This window comes from Coregonus clupeaformis, chromosome 1 (assembly GCF_020615455.1).
Source record: "Coregonus clupeaformis isolate EN_2021a chromosome 1, ASM2061545v1, whole genome shotgun sequence".
Taxonomy (NCBI): Eukaryota; Metazoa; Chordata; class Actinopteri; order Salmoniformes; family Salmonidae; genus Coregonus; species Coregonus clupeaformis.
Window position 1 is genome coordinate 87,544,413 of NC_059192.1, and position 23,119 is coordinate 87,567,531.

Below are 23,119 nucleotides of genomic sequence, written 5' to 3' on the forward strand. Positions count from 1 at the left end.
TAGTGCTTTATTGTGGGAAGACAAAGAAGGAAAGCGGTGTCTTCAGGGATGGGAGAGATTTTGAATGAATACAGCTGACACCATTCTGACAACACATTTATCTGAACGTTTTGTAAAGTTATGTCCTAAACAGGCCCCATCAACGAAACAGAGCATCTTCACAGGTTGCCGATCACCCGGACCAGCAAGGCAAACTGTGTGCCGGCTGCTTTGGGGTCTTCAGCATACAAACACAGCTTCCTGTGGAGCAAAAAAAAACGGGACAATAACCAAATGAGTTATGACAGATCAACACCATTTATCAATTAAATTGGTTCTCCTATACATCATCTGTGCAATAGAGATGTCAGCATGGTGTTTGCAACGCCAGGGTTGTGGGTTCGTTTCCCACGGGGGGCCAGTATGGAAAATGTATGCACACACTAACTGTAAGTCGCTCTGGATAAGAGCGGCTGCGAAATGACTTAAATGTCGACACCCAGGAAGCATGCAGATTCAAACTCCTATTAGAAAGGGGGATACCTAGTCAGTTGTACAACTGAATGCATTCAACCCAACCCCTCTGAATCAGAGAGGTGCGGGGGGCTGCCTTAATCCTTGCTCAGGGGAAGAACAGCTCAGCAAGTGTAAAAATACAGTGTACAAAAACCTTTAAGGACACCTGCTCCTTCCATGACAGACTGACCAGATGAAAGCTACGATCGTTTGTCACCTGTTAAATCCACTTCAATCAGTAGATGAAGGGGAGGACAGGTTAAAGAATGATTTTTACACCTTGAGACATGGATTGTGTATGTGTGCCATTCAGAGGGTGAATGGTTAAGTGCCTTTGAACGGAGTATGGTAGTAGGTGCCAGGCGCATCGGTTTGTGTTATGAACTGCAACGCTGCTGAGTTTCACGTTCCACAGTTTCCCGTGTGTATCAAGAATAGTCCATGACTATGTGGGTAGCATTGGAGTCAACATGAGCCAGCATCCCTGTGGAACGCTTTCGACACCTTGAGAATCCATGTCCCGATAAATTGAGGCTGTTCTGAAGGCAAAAAAGGGAGGGGGTGCAACTCAATATTAGGAAGGTATTAATGTTTGGTATACTCTGTACGTTCGTTACATCAAATATGGAGTTTAGCTGAGCAACTATCGTCATTACTCCTGTTACGGCCTTCCAAAAAAGGTCTAAAATAGAAATTTACAAGCAACCGAAAATAATCATTTTTGGCACCTCCAATGTATTGTGCAGTCGTAGACATGTGCATGGCCGTAATGAGTGATTTACATTGGGAGGTGCCAAATAGCCATATTCTCGGTTGCTTGTAAATTTCGATTTAAACTTTTTTAAGTACAACTCAATTGTAGGCCGTAACGGGAGTAAAAGATAGCTCAGCTAAACTCCATATTTGGTGAGTAACGGACATTTTGACATAACGCTTGCAGAGCTGTCTAATGCAGACCTGCCACCCTTATAATTTCTGTGAGTATCACTTCAGCGTGGCAGCATGCATGCGATACCCACACTGCTCAAATCATAGGCAAATGCTATGAAAAAAGACTGCCTCCGTAGGAAGGGTAGGCTATAGACTTATGGGTACTTGGTAATTGGCTTCTCTTCAGTAGCTAACTACAAACAAGTTTAAATGTACAATCAGGGCTCTCTCTCTCCCTTGGACTTTCTGACAAGGCAGTGCTGATGTAGGCTTAAGGTTGGGTAGGGGGGAGATCCAGAGGGGGGTCAGTCAACTTCCCCTCAGGAAGTTGGAGCATTTTTGAAAAACATGTAACTGCCATTTCCAGAAACCTAGTCTCAACTGATATCAAACAATGTAGCCAACACAGAAGTATGGTGTTTGATCCTAGGTCAAATTTAGGGGTAATGATAATTGTAATTAATAGTGTCTTTATGTGGATAGTCTAGTGAAAATATAAACTGGCTTCATTTTGTTGGGGAGAAAATTCAGAATAATTCAATTACTGGATGCTATGGAATATAAAACAAGTGAATTAGGCATATGAGATTGTTTCAGATCTCCATCCCTGACCTTATTCATCAAGTTAGGTCTGACTACCATTCATTCAACATGCCTTGTCATTGGTGAACTGACTTGCAGGCTACTGTTGACATACAGCTACAGAAAGTATTCAGACCCCTTGGATTTAATTTTGTGGGATTAAAATGTGTAAAGTTAAAATAAAATAAACCTACACAAAATACTGTCATGTCAAAGTAGAAGAATAGTGTGAATAAAAAAATATATATTTTTACAAATTAAATAAATATAGTCGTTGCATTATTGAGCTCCCTGAGGCAATACATTTGGCATGGATTACAGCTGTGAGTCTTCTTGGTTAAATCTATAAGAGCTTTGCACACCTGGATTGTGCAATATTTGACCATTCTTTTAAATTCTTCAAGCTCTATCAAGATGTTGGATCATTGCTAGACAGCAATTTTCAAGTCTTGCCATAGATTTTCAAGCAGATTTAAGTAAACACTAACTTGGCCACTCAGGAACATTCACTGTCTTCGTGGTAAGCAACTCCAGTGTAGATGTGGCCTTGTGTTTTATGTTATTGTCCTGCTGAAAAGTTAATTCCTTTCCCAGTGTCTGGTGAAACGCAGACTGAAGCAGGTTTTCCTCTAGGAGTTTCTGTGCTTAGCTCCATCCCATTTATTTTTTATCCTGAAAAACTCCCCAGTATTTGCCGATGTCGAGCATACCCATACCATGATGCAGCCACCACCATGCTTGAAAATAAAGAGGCAGTTACATTTTAGTCATTTAGCAGACGCTCTTATCCAGAGCGACTTACAGTTACTCAGTGACGTGTTGTGTTTGCCCCAAAAATACTTTAGTGCCTTGTTGCATACAGGATGCATGTTTTGGAATAATTATTGTGGAGTCACTACAATGTTGTTGATCCATCCTCAGTTCTCTCCCATCACAGCCATTGAACTCTGTAGCTGTTTTAAAATCACCAATGGCCTCATGGTGACATCTCTGTGCAGTTTAATTCCTGATTAATTAACATAGGCGTACTAATCTTTAACAGTGCAACATAACTTTTTGTGAAGGACAGTATTAGTGGAACAGCTCTCTGCCATGTCTGTTTCTATTCACACAGCGATGCGCTCTGAACTACCACGTCAATGCGCTCTTATACCGTTGCAGAGATCAAAGCATGTAAGGGCAAGAAAGTGTTCCAGTTGATTAAATGCTGTAGCTAACAACCGTCGTAATGACACATACTTGAAGACTTAACTACAGTATAATACATACTTGAAGACTGTAGTTACATGTAGTAGTATATCTCCCTACGAGTCTTCAAGTATGTGTTATACTGTAGTTACATGTAGTAGTGTAACAGATATTTGAAGACAGATGTAACTGCAGTATAACACATACTTGAAGACTTGTAGGGAGATGGTGCTCCTCGGCCTTCTTGTGGCCTAATTGGATAACCTCCTCAGGCAGGTTGGCGAGGGGCGTTGAAACCGTAGCTTTTAGGACACGCCCCCGTGATGAACTTATACAGGAAGGTGATGGTCTCCTGGCTAGGGTCCTCATCTCCCTCATACAGGCCTGGGAGAGGCAGTGTGATTGGTTGATTAAATTGTGATTATTTGACGGAGAGCTGAAGTAAAGTGGACATTCTTAGGCTGCATTTACACAGGCGCCCAATTCTGATCTTTTGCCCAATTATTTGTTAAAGATCTGATCCGATTGAGCAGAATTGGTCTGCCTGTGTAAACAGCCTAACTGATGTCCAGCTGTATAAAACCCAAAAGAATGCACAGTACTGTGATTGAATTGTTATGTCTGTGTACGGTGTGGATGTCGGAACAAGCTCCATTCAAGGGCAACAAGGGGTTGTTGGTGTCTCCTCACCATGTGTCCGAGCTGTACAGCAGGATTGTTGGTGTAGTCCTCCACTAGAGAGTGGTAGTGTGTAGAGAACAGGGTCCGACAGCAGATCCTCTCTGCCAGCTCCTTCACCACAGCACTGGCTATCGCTGTGCCCCTGCCTAAAACACAACCAAATCGATCAGTTTCTCTCTCACTTACACTTTATGGGCAGACCCAGATGAAGCCTCAGAGAACCTCCATTAAGTTACTCCAGAAGTAGACTGAAACTGGCCAACAGCCAACAAGCTATAAAGAGACGTGTTCTTGTAGTAGCCACAACATGTTAAACTGAAAACAAAGAGAATAGATAGTAAGTGTTTACCCAGTTCATCCAGCAGCACCAGGGAGTGCTTGGTCCCATGGTGGAGGATCCTAGCTGTCTCACTCAGCTCTACAAAGAAGGTGCTTTCTCCTGGAGAACACAACACATTACATTACACAGGCTATGGATAGATCCAGTTTAGTTTGGGAGGAACTCAGAGTCTAAAAGCCCTGGGGGGGTACTACTAAGCTATATGGAATTGTTTTAAGGTCATACAAAGGATCATTTAGCTATTTGATTTAGAATTTTATGACCCCTTCAAGTATCAGAAAATATATACAAAAATGTAATAAAAAATATTTTTGGCCTTACTGCTATTAGCCCATAAAAACACATTGAATAACAGATTCACTACAGGAACAGATAGTCCCCCCAAAAAAAAATTCAAAGGAAATTTGTTCTGAAGTGTCTGTCCTATATCAGAGATATAAGAGAGATCAAGAAGGATTGATTATATAAAATTGATTTGCATTTTAATGAGGGATATAAGTATTTGACCCCCTCTCAATCAGAAAGATTTCTGTCTCCCAGGTGTCTTTTATACAGGTAACGAGCTGAGATTAGGAGCACACTCTTAAAAGGGAGTGCTCCTAATCTCAGCTTGTTACCTGTATAAAAGACACCTGTCCACAGAAGCAATCAATCAATCAGATTCCAAACTCTCCACCATGGCCAAGACCAAAGAGCTCTCCAAGGATGTCAGGGACAAGATTGTAGACATACACAAGGCTGGAATGGGCTACAAGACCATCGCCAAGCAGCTTGGTGAGAAGGTGACAACAGTTGGTGCGATTATTCGCAAATGGAAGAAACACAAAAGAACTGTCAATCTCCCTCGGCCTGGGGCTCCATGCAAGATCTCACCTCGTGGAGTTGCAATGATCATGAGAACGGTGAGGAATCAGCCCAGAACTACACGGGAGGATCTTGTCAATGATCTCAAGGCAGCTGGGACCATAGTCACCAAGAAAACAATTGGTAACACACTACGCTGTGAAGGACTGAAATCCTGCAGCGCCCGCAAGGTCCCCCTGCTACAGAAAGCACATATACAGGCCCGTCTGAAGTTTGCCAATGAACATCTGAATGATTCAGAGGAGAACTGGGTGAAAGTGTTGTGGTCAGATGAGACCAAAATCGAGCTCTTTGGCATCAACTCAACTCGCCGTGTTTGGAGGAGGAGGAATGATGCCTATGATCCCAAGAACACCATCCCCACCGTCAAACATGGAGGTGGAGACATTATGCTTTGGGGGTGTTTTTCTGCTAAGGGGACAGGACAACTTCACCGCATCAAAGGGACGATGGACGGCGCCATTACCCTCAAATCTTGGGTGAGAACCTCCTTCCCTCAGCCAGGGCATTGAAAATGGGTCGTGGATGGGTATTCCAGCATGACAATGACCCAAAACACACGGCCAAGGCAACAAAGGAGTGGCTCAAGAAGAAGCACATTAAGGTCCTGGAGTGGCCTAGCCAGTCTCCAGACCTTAATCCCATAGAAAATCTGTGGAGGGAGCTGAAGGTTCGAGTTGCCAAATGTCAGGCTCGAAACCTTAATGACTTGGAGAAGATCTGCAAAGAGTGGGACAAAATCCCTCCTGAGATGTGTGCAAACCTGGTGGCCAACTACAAGAAACGTCTGACCTCTGTGATTGCCAACAAGGGTTTTGCCACCAAGTACTAAGTCATGTTTTGCAGAGGGGTCAAATACTTATTTCCCTTATTAAAATGCTAATCAATTTATAACATTTGACATGTTTTTTTCTTGATTTTTTTGTTGTTATTCTGTCTCTCACTGTTCAAATAAACCTACCATTAAAATTATAGACTGATCATGTCTTTGTCAGTGGGCAAACATACAAAATCAGCAGGAGATCAAATACTTTTTTCCCTCACTGTAAGTGTCACATGATCTCAGTATACAGTGGGGAGAACAAGTATTTGATACACTGCCGATTTTGCAGGTTTTCCTACTTACAAAGCATGTTGAGGTCTAATATTTATCATAGGTACACTTCAACTGTGAGAGACGGAATCTAAAAAAAAATCCAGAAAATCACATCGTATGATTTTTAAGTAATTAATTTGCATTTTATTGCATGACATAAGTATTTGATCACCTACCAACCAGTAAGAATTCTGGCTCTCACAGACCTGTTAGTTTTTCTTTAAGAAGCTATCCTGTTCTCCACTCATTACCTGTATTAACTGCACCTGTTTGAACTCGTTACCTGTATAAAAGACACCTGTCCACACACTCAATCAAACAGACTCCAACCTCTCCACAATGGCCAAGTCCAGAGAGCTGTGTAAGGACATCAGGGATAAAATTGTAGACCTGCATAAGGCTGGGATGGGCTACAGGACAATAGGCAAGCAGCTTGGTGAGAAGGCAACAACTGTTGGCGCTATTATTAGAAAATGGAAGAAGTTCAAGATGACGGTCAATCACCCTCGATCTGGGGCTCCATGCAAGATCTCACCTCGTGGGGCATCAATGATCATGAGGAAGGTGTGGGATCAGCCCAGAACTACACGGCAGGACCTGGTCAATGACCTGAAGAGAGCTGGGACCACAGTCGCAAAGAAAACCATTAGTAACACACTACACCGTCATGGATTAAAATCCTGCAGCGCACGCAAGGTCCCCCTGCTCAAGCCAGCCCATGTCCAAGCTCGTCTGATGTTTGCCAATGACCATCTGGATGATCCAGAGGAGGAATGGGAGAAGGTCATGTGGTCTGATGAGACAAAAATATAGCTTTTTGGTCTAAACTCCACTCGCCGTGTTTGGAGGTAGAAGAAGGATGAGTACAACCCCAAGAACACCATCCCAACCGTGAAGCATGGAGGTGGAAACATCATTCTTTGGGGATGCTTTTCTGCAAAGGGGACAGGACGACTGCACCGTATTGAGGGGAGGATGGATGGGGCCATGTATCGCGAGATCTTGGCCAACAACCTCCTTCCCTCAGTAAGAGCATTGAAGATGGGTCGTGGCTGGATCTTCCAGCATGACAACGACCCGAAACACACAGCCAGGGCAACTAAGGAGTGGCTCCGTAAGAAGCATCTCAAGGTCCTGGAGTGGCCTAGCCAGTCTCCAGACCTGAACCCAATAGAAAATCTTTGGAGGGAGCTGAAAGTCCGTATTGCCCAGCGACAGCCCCGAAACCTGAAGGATCTGGAGAAGGTCTGTATGGAGGAGTGGGTCAAAATCCCTGCTGCAGTGTGTGCAAACCTGGTCAAGACCTACAGGAAACGTATGATCTCTGTAATTGCAAACAAAGGTTTCTGTACCAAATATTAAGTTCTGCGTTTCTGATGTATCAAATACTTATGTCATGCAATAAAATGCAAAATAATTACTTAAAAATCATACAATGTGATTTTCTGGATTTTTGTGCTCTACATGCTTTGTAAGTAGGAAAACCTGCAAAATCGGCAGTGTATCAAATACTTGTTCTCCCCACTGTATATATACATATACATATACATAAATACACCTGTTCTGAAAGGCCCCAGAGTCTGCAACACCACAACATGAGTTGGTCCCCCCTTTGCTGCTATAACAGCCTTGACTCTTCTGGAAAGGTTTTCCACTAGATGTTGGAACATTGCCGTGGGGATTTGCTTCCATTCATCCAAAAGAGCATTAGTGAGGTCGGGCACTGATGTTGGGCTATTAGGCCTGGCTCGCAGTCGGTGTTGCAATTCATCCCAAGGGTGTTCGGTGGGGTTGAGGTCAGGGCTCTGTGCAGGCCAGTCAAGTTCTTCCACACCGATTTTGACAAACCATTTCTGTATGGACCTCACTTTGTGCATGGGGGCATTGTCATGCTGAAACAGGAAAGGGCCTTCCCCAAACTGTTGGAAGCACAGAATCGTCAAGTTGCATCCTGTAGCGTTTTGATTTCCCTTCACTGGAACTAAGGGTCCTAGCCCGAACCATGAAAAACAGCCCCAGACCATTATTCCTCCTCCACCAAACTTTACAGTTGGCAATATGCATTTTGGGCAGGTAGTGTTCTCCTGGCATCCGCCAAACCCAGATTCGTCCATCAGACTGCCAGATGGTGACGCGTGATTCATCACTCCAGAGAACACGAGTCCAATGGCGGCAAGCTTTACACCACTCCAGCTGACGCTTGGCATTGCGCATAGTGATCTTAGGCTTGTGTGCAGCTACTTGTACATGGAAGACCATTTCATGAAGCTCCTGACGAACAGTTAATGTGCTTCCAGAGGCAGTTTAGAACTCGGTAGTGAGTGTTGCAACCGAGGACAGATTATTTTTACGCGCTTCAGCACTCGGCAGTCCCGTTCTGTGAGCTTGTGTGGCCTACCATTTTGTGGCTGAGCCGTTGTTGCTCCTAGACGTTTCCACTTCACAATAACAGCACATACAGTTGACCGGAGAAGCTCTAGAGGGGCAGAAATTTGATGAACTGACAGGTTGGAAAGGTGGCATCCTATGACGGTGCCACATTGAAAGCCATTCTACTGCCAATGTTTGTCTATGGAGATTGCATGGCGGTGTGCTCGATTTTATACACTTGTCAGCAACGGGTGTGGATGAAATAGCCAAATCCACATACTTTTGGGGTCTGAATACTTGGGGAAGTATTCAGACCCCTTTACTTTTGTTACGTTAGTCTTATTCTAAATGGATGAAATTATATTTTTCCCTCATCAACCTACACAGAATACCCCATAATGACAGGTGTAGACATTTTTGCACATTTATTACAAATTTAAAAAACTGAAATACCTTATTTACATAAGTATTCAGACCCTTTGCTATGAGAAATTGAGCTCAGGTGCATCCTCTTTCCATTGATCATCCTTGATCATCCTCTACAACTTGATTGGAGTCCACCTGTGGTAAATTCAATTGATTGGACATGATTTGAAAAAGGCACACACCTGTCTATATAAGGTCAAATGAATTGTCCGTAGAGCTCCGAGATATGATTATGTCGAGGCACAGATCTGGGGAAGGGTACCTAAAAATGTCTGCAGCGTTGAAGGTCCCCAAGAACACAGTGGCCTCCATCATTCTTAAATGAAAGACATTTGGAACCACCAATACTCTTCCTAGAGCTGGCCGCCCGGCAAAACTGAGCAATCGGGGGAGAAGGGCATTGGTCAGGGAGGTGACCAAGAACCCGATGGTCACGGACAGAGCTCCAGAGTTCCTCTGTGGAGATGGGAGAACCTTCCAGAAGGACAACAATCTCTGCAGCACTCCACCAATCAGGCCTTTATGGTAGAGTGGCCAGACAGAAGCCACTCCTCAGTAAAAGGCACATGACAGCCCACTTGGAGTTTGCCAAAAGGCACCTAAAGGACTCAGACCATGAGAAACAAGATTCTCTTGTCTGATGAAACCAAGATTGAACTCTTTGGCCTGAATACCAAGCGTCACGTCTGGCGGAAACCTGGCACCATCCCTACAGCGAAGCATGGTGGTGGCAGCATCATGCTGTGGGGATGTTTTTCAGTGGCAGTGACTGGAAGACTAGTCAGGATGGAGGGAAAGATGAACAGAGCAAAGTACAGAGAGATCCTTGATGAAAACCTGCTCCAGAGTGCTCAGGACCTCAGACTGGGGCGAGGATCTGCAGAGAAGAATGGGAGAAACTCCCCAAATACAGGTGTGCCAAGCATGTAGCGTCATACCCAAGAAGACTCGATGCTGTAATTGGTGCCAAAGGTGCTTCAACAAAGTACTGCGTAAATGGTCTGAATACTTATGTAAATGTAATATTTCTGTTTTTGTATTTTCTTTAAATAATTTTGCAAAATTTTCTAAAAACCTGTTTTTCCTTTATCATTATGGGGTATTGTGTGTAGATTGATGGAGGGGGAAAAAAGCATTTTATCCATTTTAGAATAAGGCTGTAACGTAACAATGTGGGAAAGGTCAAGGGGTCTGAATACTTTCCAAATGCACTGTATAGTGTACTTCCATTCATTTTTTCAACTGGTACAGGGGACCATCAGATGAGTCTTGCGAGGCCTGTGGGCATCCTAGAGCAAAACAAAGTGTTTGTGAGAGTCTCACCTTTCCAGAGGGGCCATATTAGTGTGTAGCCCAAACTGTTCAGACGCTACAGACAGAAGTTGGCAGATCGGCTGTACTGAATTCAGACCAGTCCCCCGATGCTTGCGGGGGTCATAGAGAAAAATGGAGAACACCATCATGTTCGTGAGAGTCATCTTTCCATAGAGGTTGTGAGAAGACCGATTTTCGGGATGTCTCATGGTCTGACAAACACCGCTCTAGCTGTCACCTCTCACCACAGATGTGGAAGTGCGACATCGGCAGATGGGGTGGATTGAGATGCATCCAATGCAAAAAAACATCTCTAGCTTAAACTGACTGATCATTATGGGGATATTTTTATTATGCTAATTAATATTCTAATTGGGGGTTAAGGAGCTCCTGAGACTCAGGGAAAACACTTGTTCTGTATCCCAACTCCCTTATGCCCTAAGGGCCCGATTCAGACTTGAAATAAGTTGACTTAACATGGACTTAAGGCAAACATTACCGACTTAAGCCAGTTTTATTGACTCTACTTATCTCAAGTCTGAATCGGGCCCTAAGTATTCACCTTATCACTTAAATTCATGGTTTTAATAGGAAAGAAATGGTGGAAATTCCCACTACTTCATGTTTACACCAATCAAATACTTTTAAATGCATGGGGAGGAGTGCACACTTCAGGAGAATTGGGACGCACACATTGACTTGCTGGGGATTGGGGTATAAGTCCTTACCAGCCATGATACGGTCTGATGCGCCCAGCCTGGTGAAGATTCTGTCCACAGGAGTGAATGACAGGCTCTCAGCAGGAACATAACAACCCAACTGGGCCAGAATCACCACCAGACCACACTGCAGGAAGAGGACAGAACAAGTAGAGTGAAATGCATGTAAGGACAAAGTAGACAGGAGAACTAGAAATCAACGTCGTCATTTTTGCATCTCATATAAAGCCAACATCTACAGAAGTACAAAAACACAGGATCAACGGTTGAACTAGCAAAATACAACTGCTAGGCTTGGGCAGTATACCGTATACCAGGGTATTTGGAAATAGCCACGGGATGGTTTTTCCAATGCCGTCAATACCATTGGAACTATTTATTTTGAATATTTGTAGCTACTTTAAGTAAATACCTGCAGGCAACTTGTGCAATACATTAGGAGATAAAGCAGATTGCCTTCATTTCACCTGTCACATTATGAAGCTTACCAGTAGTCCACCAGTCACGTTGTTTGTTTACAAGCACACAACGACGAGAGACTGGAGCCTTGTGAGTCACTCACTGTTGTGTAGCACGCGCCAGGTGATCTAGTTACAGTATGGAATTCACAACTAAATGTAACTGTCTAAAATGTGCTAAATGCTCTGCAGTTGTGCATTTGGTTTGCTAACTTAGTAGCTTGTTATCTAGCTAAGTGGTTAACTTCTTGCAATCAAGTTCCTCTTGGTAAGAGCAGAGAATCCCCTCCTGGATCAAGAGCGTTGCTGTCTAATATTTGTTTTGTGCAGCAAACTGAGTAGCATTTCTGAGTTACTTGTATAACTTTATGAGCAGGGATGTCTGTCCTGCAAATAGTTTATGTCAGATTGTATAAAACGTTTGCATGTGTTCATTAGCATTTAGTGAGCATTCGCTATTGGATTTGACATGTACTTGTTAGCATTGCTAACCTTTGGATTGCAAATGCCGCCCCTTGTGTTCAGTTCCAGTATTACAGAATATCCCGGTATGGCACGAGGTCGGTATGAAGGTCTGACAATCTGGATACCGCCCAAGCCTCATAATTGTCCTTCATTTTATGTCTGAAGTGTGATCTTACCAATTTCCCTCTCGGACAAAAACTTGAAGTTGAAAGAAGCCCATAACTGTCTCATAAGAGTAGACTTTCCTCCCATGTTAGGCCCGGTGACCAGCACACAGGGGGCGCGTCCTTTATCTAGCCCCTCCTCCACGTTGCCCGGCCAGTCAATGGCAATGTCATTAGGAATGAAGTCATCACCGAAGAAGGTTTTGGTGACACAGGGGTGGCGGGAGCCCCTCAGGTCCAAGAAGGCTGCTGATGGGCTGTCGTCGCCAGGAAGTATTACTTGAGGCCGTGTCATTGGTCCTCCGTCTCCCCCCTGGCTGTACTGCGTCAGGCTCAGCAACACATCTGAAACAGTAACAGGGATAGGTCTGAAATAAAAAAGTTTTCAAAAACAATTATATAAACCTGCATGATAACACGACACATATGCCTAGAAATGTCAAATTGACTGAATATTGACTAAACAATGTGTAGCTTTTCATTGACCAAATTGCCTTCAAGGCAAGCAGCATCCAAGCCCAAGGATATTCCCTTCCACACCCTCCTCGTCCTTATACTAAGCCCTAGTTCGAACACTGCCCTATCGCCGCACCCAACTAAAGAAATACATCACTTCCTCTTTGGAAGAGCGGGATAGTGTCGTCTAAACCATAGAGTGCATCTTGTCGGACTAATTTGGACGATAGTTCAGCCTCTGCCCCTATTTCAGCGTGGTGCGGGTGAAGCACGCCTCCGTTTCATGCAGCGCACCAGAGCAGTTCTTCCACTGATGGGAGAAATGGTAGTTCATGTTCATTGCATTCAAATAAAGGTTGCTTCACTACCCACAACAGAAGCACAATCGTGGCCTCGGATTCGCAGGTGTTGGTGGTTATGCCTTAATTCGACCCAAAACCAACGAGGAAGTCTGCTGCAGTGCTGAGAGCGGTTGTATGAAACCAAAATCAGTACGTCCAGAAAAGTTCTCAACCGTGCCAGCCCGCTTTTCATTTCTATTCAGTTCGACTAGCCATACATTTGACGTCTGAACTGTGTGTAACACTGGCAGAGTTCGGTTCTGTTCATTCATTTCTAATAGGATTGTTTTAGCAGCTCTGTGGTGTAAAGAGAACTAAACACAATGCTTAGTAGAGTACCAGACAGGGCCGTTAGAGAAAAACATTTATGGGTGCATCCCAAATGGCAGCCTATTGCTAATGGGCCCTGGTCAAAGGTAGTGCACTATATAGGGAATATGGTGCCATTAGGGACAACCATTATGTGGAGCTGCAGTAGAGATCAATAATTAACAATGCAATCATCATCTCTTAGTTTCCCCTCCATCTTTAACGAGACAGTCCCACTGCTGCAAAAGCTAAATCAAGCTAATGTGGGCTTGTGGGGTAGAAATGTATTAACCTTTATTTAAACAGGGAGTCGCATTGAGATAATATAATATATAATAATATAATATGCCATTTAGCAGACGCTTTTATCCAAAGCGACCTACAGTCATGCGTGCATACATTATTATTTTTTTGTGTATGGGTGGTCCCGGGGATCGAACCCACTACCTTGGCGTTACAAGCGCCGTGCTCTACCAGCTGAGCTACAGAGGACCACGAGATAAAACTATTTTACAAGAGAGCTTATATGTATACGTTTACAAATAAAACATAATACATAAATAAAACACAACAGCCCTACAAAAGTTTGGGGTCACTTAGAAATGTCCTTGTTTTCCATGAAAACATACATGAAATGAGTTTGAATAGGAAATATAGCAAAATGCATAAGAAATGTAGTCATTGACAAGGTTAGAAATAATCATTTTTAATAGAAATAATAATTGTGTCCTTCAAACTTTGCTTTTGTCAAATAATCCTCCATTTGCAGCAATTACAGCCTTGCAGACCTTTGGCATTCTAGTTGTCAATTTGTTGAGGTAATCTGAAGAGATTTCACCCCATGCTTCCTGAAGCACCTCCCACAAGTTGGATTGGCTTGATGGGCACTTCTTACGTACCATACGGTCAAGCTGCTCCCACAACAGCTCAATAGGGTTGAGATCCGGTGACTATAATGGAGTGGCCAGCACAGACAGAATACCAGCTGACTGCTTCTTCCCTAAATAGTTATTGCATAGCTTGGAACTGTGCTTTGGGTCATTGTATATTGTATAACATGGAAAATAATAGGTTTTGTGATAACTGCACTGTGATTTAAAAATGTTGTGGAAAAAACAAAAATACATAAATTTTTCTCAATGTCAAGGATTCCAATTTCATTTAAATGTTTTAACGTTTAAACGTTCACACCCCTAGTAATCAGTATAATTGAAAATAAAGTACTGAAAAACTGGATGACGTGAAATGTATAAAGACTCACACAAAGAAAGAAAAAAACATTTTCCAAAAAAAAGAACAGCGAACCTGCAGACAGCCCCTCCTGCATAGCCGAGGACAGAGAAGCCTTGAAGATTTTACGGGTTTCGACTGAAGGGTTTCCCTTCTCGAAGAGCACCTGTGTTGCCAGAAAGAAAAGAAAGGATAAAGTATAGAATGAATACCTTTATGTTTTGACCAGGCCAGATCAATGTTGTGTCATTATGTATTACCAAACTATGTGTCTTGTTGCTGTTGGGTGATTGTGAGTGTTGTGTCTAAGTATAGGGGGACATTTTCCTAAAGAAAAATTATGTGACTTGCTTCAGCTCTCCAAACGTATTGTTACGGTAGTAGAAGTTTAAATAGTTAGTGTTGAAAAATTGAGGCTGTAGAAAAAGTAGTAACTGACCTGTGCGGGGGTGTAGTGTGACAACAGGGTGCGGAGCCAGGAGCAGTGTCGGTCGTCCTGGAACTGGCCCCAAAGGTCCTGCAGTGCCCTGAACTCTCCACCTCTGCCTTGAGATGAGAGGAAATTAGGTTATACTCTATTGTTGGTTTGTGCAAAAATGTGTTTTGCAATGAAACCTCAATGTCACACAATGTAAAAAAGTTTAGGGCGAGTTCATGAAAATATATATATATTTTTAGGAAGTTTAGGCTTGTAGTGCAGCTTTGCTAACATCGTGGGAATGTGGCCTACACAGACAACTCAAGGTAAGAGGAATTTAACCCAAACATGATTATTAGATGAACTAGCTAACCCTGTAAAAAGGCATCCAGTAAAATATCACATAAACATCAGCCTCACAAAACACGGAATACATCCTACCTTCTCCTTGATGCTGAGGAGGTATTTGCTCCGTCCAACACGCTGTAGGTCTGTGTTCCCCGCGTGATGATCTGTAGTGATAAAGGGGGGGAAACCGATACAATTATTACATATCGCAATATTATTTTGGACGATATTATAATCGATACATTGACTCCAAGTACAAGTCAAAAGGTTAAGCTGTCTTTCAAAAAGTCAGTGTAAGCCAGGGTTCCCCAACTGGCAGCCCACAGGGTGATTTTATTTGGCCCCAAGTTTTCTGAGCAAAAACTAGTTGTATTTTCATTTTTTATTGTTGCACATAAAATACTGTAAAAACACCAGCAAATCAGCTCCAAGTTATTTTAATTTTGGACATCTGTTCCAAAGTATTCCCACACATAATAGAGAGATATGTGATTGTATACAAATGTAAGCAAGGTTTGAAATGATTCTGTTTTAGTCAAATATTATATCCGTTTGGGCTTCTTGCGTTCAATTTGCAATCTACAAATGATCTGTAATTATGTATCGGCCCCCTGACCATCCGCTCAACAAAAATACAAAAATCTGCCCACGGCTGAATCTAGTTGATGATCCCTAGTCTAAGCTTTTGTTTAAAAAACATTGTTTTTGAAAACGGCTCCCCACCTTGTATCCCTTCTGCACCAGTCCGTCTGAGAAACGTCCGAAGCCGATCTCGGGGAAACCAGAGTGGGCCCAGGCCCCCTTCATGAAAGTCAGACCCAGCTGGTTGACACCGATCACAGAGTCCATATGGTACAGCTCATAGAACTTCCCTACCTGAATAACAATACATTGATTTGCACCTTTCAAGATAGACAAGGACACTTATGGCCAGTTTCACAGCCACAGATTCAGCCTGGTCCTGGACTAAAAAGCATACTCAATGGAGAATCTCCATGTAAAGTGCTTTTTAGTTTAGACTAGGCTTAATCTGTGTCTGGGAAACCGGCCGCAAAGATAAAAATACAGTATACACCAAATAGAAAACACTCAACATTACTAATAATATATTAAATATATTACACAAAGCAGCATTGCACCGCCACCAAAATACAGCACAACGCACAGACAAGCATGGGGTGATCCAATCCTAAATCCCGGCTACTGCTGATATACTTTAGAAATACATTTGATTGATTGATAGTACCTTGTAGAAGAGCACGGTGTCGAACATCTCCGACTTGAGCTGCCACCAGCGCCGCATGCTTGGGGTCGTTTTGTTCAGGAAGTCTTCTGGGACGTAGAGAGTCGTGGGGCCGTAGTCTTCCTCAGACTGTCTACGTCTCTTGGCGTCTTTCCTCCGGCCGTCCTGTAGCCAATCAAGCTTCTCGTGGTCCCATACCGCAGCCCCACCTCCTCCGCCGGCACCTGAGTCATTCGCCTTGCTGTCGAAGCTCTCCGGCGCCGAAAAGGCTGAGAGTCGAGACTTGGTGTCGGCTGTGATGGTGCTAGATAGGGGGGCTCTCTTGGCGGGTTCTGGAAGAGTGGGAGTCTTGGGTTTTGGTTTGGCACTGGCTGGCTTCTCCGCGGGTCGTTTGCGTTTTACCGGTTTAACTGGGCTGTCGGGTTCAGTCTCAGGTTCACTTTCTTCATCCTCCTCCGACGTATTGTTCACTACCTCCTCTTCCTCACTGCTGCCGCCAGCCTGGTCTGGTTTGAATTCATCGCCCGAGCCTTCACTCTCGGAGGTGACCACGATGCGGCGACGCTTGGGCTTGCTGCCCTGTTCGGCTGTGGGGCGGGATGAACGGCGACTGGGCTTTGACTTCACAGTCTCCTCATCTTCCTCTTCAGTCAGATCTTCATCGGTCAGCGTTGACTTCTCAAGCTGTCGGAGCAAGGGAAAATGAACATATTTGTTTTTCAAGGTTCTGAAAATATTTAACATGTTTGTGTTACACATGCCAGTCTGTACACGAGACAGAGGAACAGTATATTATCATTATTAAGTGGTAAGTTCAAAGTTAAAAATAACTTGTTATACACTACAAGATGGAAAAAGTGTTGATACTGGCTTACACATGTATTGAACAATGTCTCTAGATAGATAAATAGATTGTGGATTAATCAAGTATTAATCAAAGAGAAATGCAATGCCAGCAGCAGTACATTCAGACAGAAAGGTTGTCTCGCCTCTATATCCTCCTCCTCCTCCTCCTCCTCAGCATCAGATGGGTCCATACAGACAGGTATCTTCAGTCTGGTCTCTGAGCTGTCTGCAGCATAGCAGCATCAGCCACCTCCATGGCCCTGCGGATCACAGGCTTACCACTGAAGAACAGCCCTCCTGTCATAGCATCACTCCTGTCTGAGCCTGGGAGGGAGTACAAATGAGAAAGGACATTATTTTTAGTACACTCCAAAGTGTATATGGCTCTAGAATCAATACAAGGCATGTTTTGGAGAAGTTATTGCTGTAGAAATATAGCTTAAATCTTAACTGACATCTTGTATTCATCCTCACTGGCCATAGCATAGCTAGAATTAGCCTTATACCAGATTTGCTCGTGCCGTCTTGCTAACTCCAATGGTGATTGTCATTCATGACAACAAACATAAGCGTTGGCAAGACGACACAAACAGATCTGGGACCAGGCTACATGACAGTACAAACAGATCTGGGACCAGGCTACACGACAGCACAAACAGATCTGGGTCCAGGCTACATGACAGCACAAACAGATCTGGGACCAGGCTACATGACAGCACAAACAGATCTGGGACCAGGCTACATGACAGCACAAACAGATCTGAGACCAGGCTAACCTATAATAGATAGACCATTGATGTCCATGTGCACAGGTGGTGACGTAGCACCCTGTAGATAGTAAAGGCAGGGAGTTTTCCACAGGTAAACCACAGCTTTCTCACCGTGATACTCGCGGATGCATTTGGTGCTGACCCAGCCCCTGGTCGGAGGCTCGTCGAAGAAGTGGACGTGCAGGGGCTGGGTTTTACCCCTGCCCCTCATCTGCTGCCCGCAGAGGGGCTGGGGCACTACCATACACGGCCACCAGGGGTGCCCTTCTAGCTTGGCCTACACCAAGGCTCCAGCACTGAATGGACTGGAAGAAAAGAAGATGGAGAATAATACAGACAACGGTTTGCCTAGAAATAATCTCTCCTTTCTCCACTTGTTTACCTCTCTTCATGGATTTTAAATGAAATTACTGGTATGGCAACTCCCTCGTCTACTCTAGCCCACGTCTATCCAACGCTTTTTACATTTGTGGGGAGCAGTGAAAGAGTGCACACTTCAGTAGGAAAGAGATTGGGACGCATGTAGAGTTCCCTCACTGATTTGTTTTACATTGAAGTGAAGATATGATGCCTTGTCCCTCTAAATATTGGCCTCCTAGCTACATTGAAAAACAAACCATCTGGTGACCACATCTGTAAGTGGTCACCCTGGGTTTACTCGCATGCAAGTGTTGAATTACATGACATGTTCTCCACCAAATGAGGACGCATGCATGTTACAGTGTACATTGACATGCTTGATCAGAATGGATAATTTCTCCATCAGCAACAGTCAGACAATGGGTGCACATCGAAGTCCGACCGCAAGGCACTACAGAGGGTAGTGCGTACGGCCCAGTACATCACTGGGGCCAAGCGTCCTGCCATCCAGGACCTCTATACCAGGCGGTGTCAGAGGAAGGCCCTAAAAATTGTCAAAGACTCCAGCCACCCTAGTCATAGACTGTTCTCTCTGCTACCGCACGGCAAGCGGTACCGGAGTGCCAAGTCTAGGTCCAAAAGACTTCTCAACAGCTTCTACCCCCAAGCCATAAGACTCCTGGACAGCTAATCAAATGGCTACCCGGACTATTTGCATTGTTCACCCCCTCCTCCACTACGCTGCTGCTACTCTCTGTTTATTATCTATGCATTGTCACTTTAACTCTACCTACATTACCTCCAGAGGTGGGACAAAGTCATTGTTATGCAAGTCACAAGTAAGTCTCAAGTCTTTGCCCTCGAGTCCCGAGTCAAGTCGAGTCAAAGATGAGGCAAGTCCCAAGTCGAGTCAAAAGTCAAAGCCATCAAGTCTCAAGTCGAGTCCAAAGTCCTACCATTTTAGTTTCGAGTCATTTCAAGTCCTCTTACCACAGAAATAAAATGTATACAAATCATGTATGTCTGTAAGATTTGTATTTATTTAAACCTTTTTATACAATAACATTAATCAAATACAGCAAAAAACATAACATTTAATTTTCACAAAAAAAATGCTTGTATTTGAACAGCATATTGCACTAGAACAATGCAGAGAGATAGAGAGATATATAGAGAGAGAAGAAAGTGAGAGAGAGAGAGAGAGAAGAGAGAGAGAGAAGAAAGAGAAGAGAGAAAGAAGAGAGAGAGGAGAGAGAGAGAGAGAAGAAAGTGAGAGAGAGAGAGAGAGAGATAGAAGAGAGAAGAGAGAGAGAAATAAGAGAGAGAGAAGACAGAGAGAAATAAGAGAGAGAGAGAGAGAGAGAGAGAGAGAGAGAGAGAGAGAGAGAGAGAGAGAGAGAGAGAGAGAGAGAGAGAGAGAGAGAGAGAGAGAGGTCATGCAGAGGAACAGCTCCTGACTTGTTATAACTTTTTGTTTGCTAAGAGCGAGATTGACACGATTCAATTAGCAAAAAATGTATAGGTAATCAAATTGTACAACTGAAGATCAACAAAGGAGGAAAAAATCGACAGAGAGTGAGTTAAAAGACCAATCTTCATCGTGGTAGCTAGCCAAATTCAAATCGGTCAGTTAGCTTAACGTCTAGCTCTAACTGTTTACTGATGGTAACCATAGCAACATGGCCACTGAGGCAGCGCTAGCAGCGTTAGCAGCGACAGAAACTGAGAGACTTTCCCCGCTTTTTTTTGAATACCCAGCAGAAATCAAATCAGAGAAAGGAAGAATCAATTTTAAACACAGAATTCTGAGGGAGAACCCAGAAACTTTGTTTGCCGACTGCTCACAAAACAGGACTGTTACAAACCTGTTATTTTACACAGACCACACTACTGCCTGGCATACAGCTGTAACCAGGCATTTCAGCTATACTACGAAGAAAGGCATCTGCAAGGGAAGGCAAATCCACATTTTTGAGGACAGCGATAAGGACCAGGAAAACAGGTTTCTGACAGTAAATATGTATCAGAACGGCACTGTCATGGTCCAGGGCAGTGAGGCTGCACTCAGCTCTGTTGTGCAGGACTTCCCCACCCTAACGAAGATAGCGGAAAGCAAAAAGAAAAGGACAGCACCCCGACCTCTCCCTCACCCCAGGCACCCCAGAAGCAGGACCATCCTCCCCCCTGCCTGCCTACAACCACCAGAGCCAAGACCCCACTACCATCAGCCTGTTGAGAGACAGGCTGGCAGTGATAGAGGTATGGGTTACTGAGCTGAAGGAGCAGCTCCCCAGCTACACCACCACCAGTCCAGACACAGAGCTTCTACAGGACCAGATCAACCAGTGCAGGACCCAGCTGAAGAACTCTGTCCAGGAGCTGAGAGAGCCTTACCACAGCGCTGGAGGAGGTAAAGGCCACCATGAGGAGAGAGCTGGTGCAGGTAAAGGAGGAGATGGCAAAGGAGTTGTCTGGCATCAAGAGGGTGCTGCAGCACAGAGAACAGACTGTAGAGACTCCTAGAGAGAAGCTGCAGCCCCTCACCACCCCTAACACCCCCCACCGACCCACCTTTACCCACAACCCCCCATACCGACAACACTTTACCCACACACCCAGTCAACAAGGAGGCTCACATGGAGACACCTACGACAGAGAGAAGCTCTCTGGCCCCCCTGACACACCCCCCACACACCCTCCATGTACACAGGCCCTGTGTACTCCAGCCCCAGACCGTAAACACACTAATCTGGTAAAACCCACTGAGGTGGCCATCCTCATTGACTCAAATGGGAAATTCATCCAAGAAGATAAACTCTTCCCCCAACACAAGGTGCGCAAAATATGGTGCCCAAAAACACAGGATGCACTCCACATCCTGTCCCAGCCTGACTTTGGCACACCAGGCCACATTATTATTCACACCGGCACCAACAACCTACGAGAGGAGCAGGAGAGAGTAGGCAGGCTGGTCAACAGAGTAGCAGAGAGGGCCTCTGAGCGGTTCCCCAACTCCCACATCACCATCTCCACTCTGCTGCCCCGCAAAGACTTCCATCACCGTACCATTCAGAAAGTCAACGATGACATCACCAGAGGGTGTGGCCTACTCCCAAACGTACACGTTGCTCACCACACAACAATCACCCCAGAGCATCTGCACGACTACTCCCACCTGAGGAAGCAGACAGTAGGGATGTTTGTCAAGTCTCTAAAGGACGTGGCACTTGGTAGACAAACACCCCATGCCGCACTGGACAGAGGACCACCCAGAGACCCCTACCAGACCACTGCACCAACAAGGGAGCCCCAGGCCCCTTCAACGCCACACCAGACCCAGCGCACCCCACAGGCCCCACCCACCACCAGACCATCACCACTTCCATCGGCTTAGCCAGACCGGACCGGGCCCAGCCTACTACCCCGCACCAGACCACCACCCCTACCAGACCAGAGAGGAAGCCCCACGGCCCAGACCTGGCCCCCCTCCACTCCACAGGGCCCAACAGCAGGACCAGCGCAGCTACGCAGAGGTCGTCAGAGGACAGGAGAACCCTGTGGGATTGAGTGAGATTAAACAGCTCCTCCAATACATCTGCACCAAACTGCACTAAACACACACGGACGCATGTACACACACACACACACACACACACACACACACACACACCTATCGTACTAAAATGTACTTGTTCAATGAATAGGAATGTTTATATATATAACAGAAAAAATGTTAGCTGTTATCCTGTTTATCTCGCTCTTAACAACTTAATAGTTAATTACTGTATTTCTGACTGCTATTCTTTCTTTTGGAACATGAAATCACTGTCAGTTAGCATGTGGAACATTCAGGGCCTAAACTCATCAACCTTTGGACTGAAGAGTTTAGCACTGGAGTTCAACAAAAATCTTAAAGATGTTGACGTCATCATTCTGCAGGAGACATGGTGTAAGGCTGACATTGTCACTCACTGTCCCACAGGTTACAGAGAGGTAATTGTGCCGTCACAAAAACACAGCTCTGTCAATAGAGGCAGAGACTCTGGAGGACTGATCATTTGGTACAAATCCGACCTACAACATCTAATTGATCCCCTCAAAATTGGCAAATATCACATTTGGTTAAAACTGAAAAAAGAACTTGTACTGACAGAAAAAGATGTGTTCCTTTGCGCAATTTATATCCCCCCCCTCAGAATCCCCATATTACTCAGAGGAGATCTTCCCCACCCTTGAGGAAGAGACGTGCCATTTCCAGGCCCAGGGAGATGTGCTCATCTGTGGGGACACAAATGCGCGCACAGGAACACTACCTGATCTAACGAGCACACGAGGGGACAGCTTTATTACAGGCCATAATGTTTCTAACTGTCTTAATCTCCCCAATAGAAACAACAGTGACAGCACCGTCAACAAAAACGGAAGGGATCTGTTGCAGCTCTGTAGAAGCTTGGGTCTGTACTTTGTCAATGGTAGGTTACGGGGGGACTCTTTGGGGAGATTCACCTACTGCTCACCTCTTGGCCACAGTACAGTAGACTATATGATCACAGACATTGACCCCTTCTCTCTCAGCTCATTCACTGTCAAGCCACTAACACCTCTGTCTGATCACAGCCAAATTACATTGTTCCTCAAAAGAACAGACATGGAAACAACCACACATTCACAGCCCAGTAAGCTGTACAACATCAGACATTCATACA

The 23,119-nt window shown here is 44.6% G+C and overlaps 1 pseudogene; it reads right to left on the reverse strand.

Annotated features, from left to right (window-relative positions):
- Positions 1 to 88: 88 nt before the first annotated feature.
- Positions 89 to 20,837, reverse strand: LOC121571185 (annotated as a pseudogene).
- Positions 20,838 to 23,119: the final 2,282 nt, after the last annotated feature.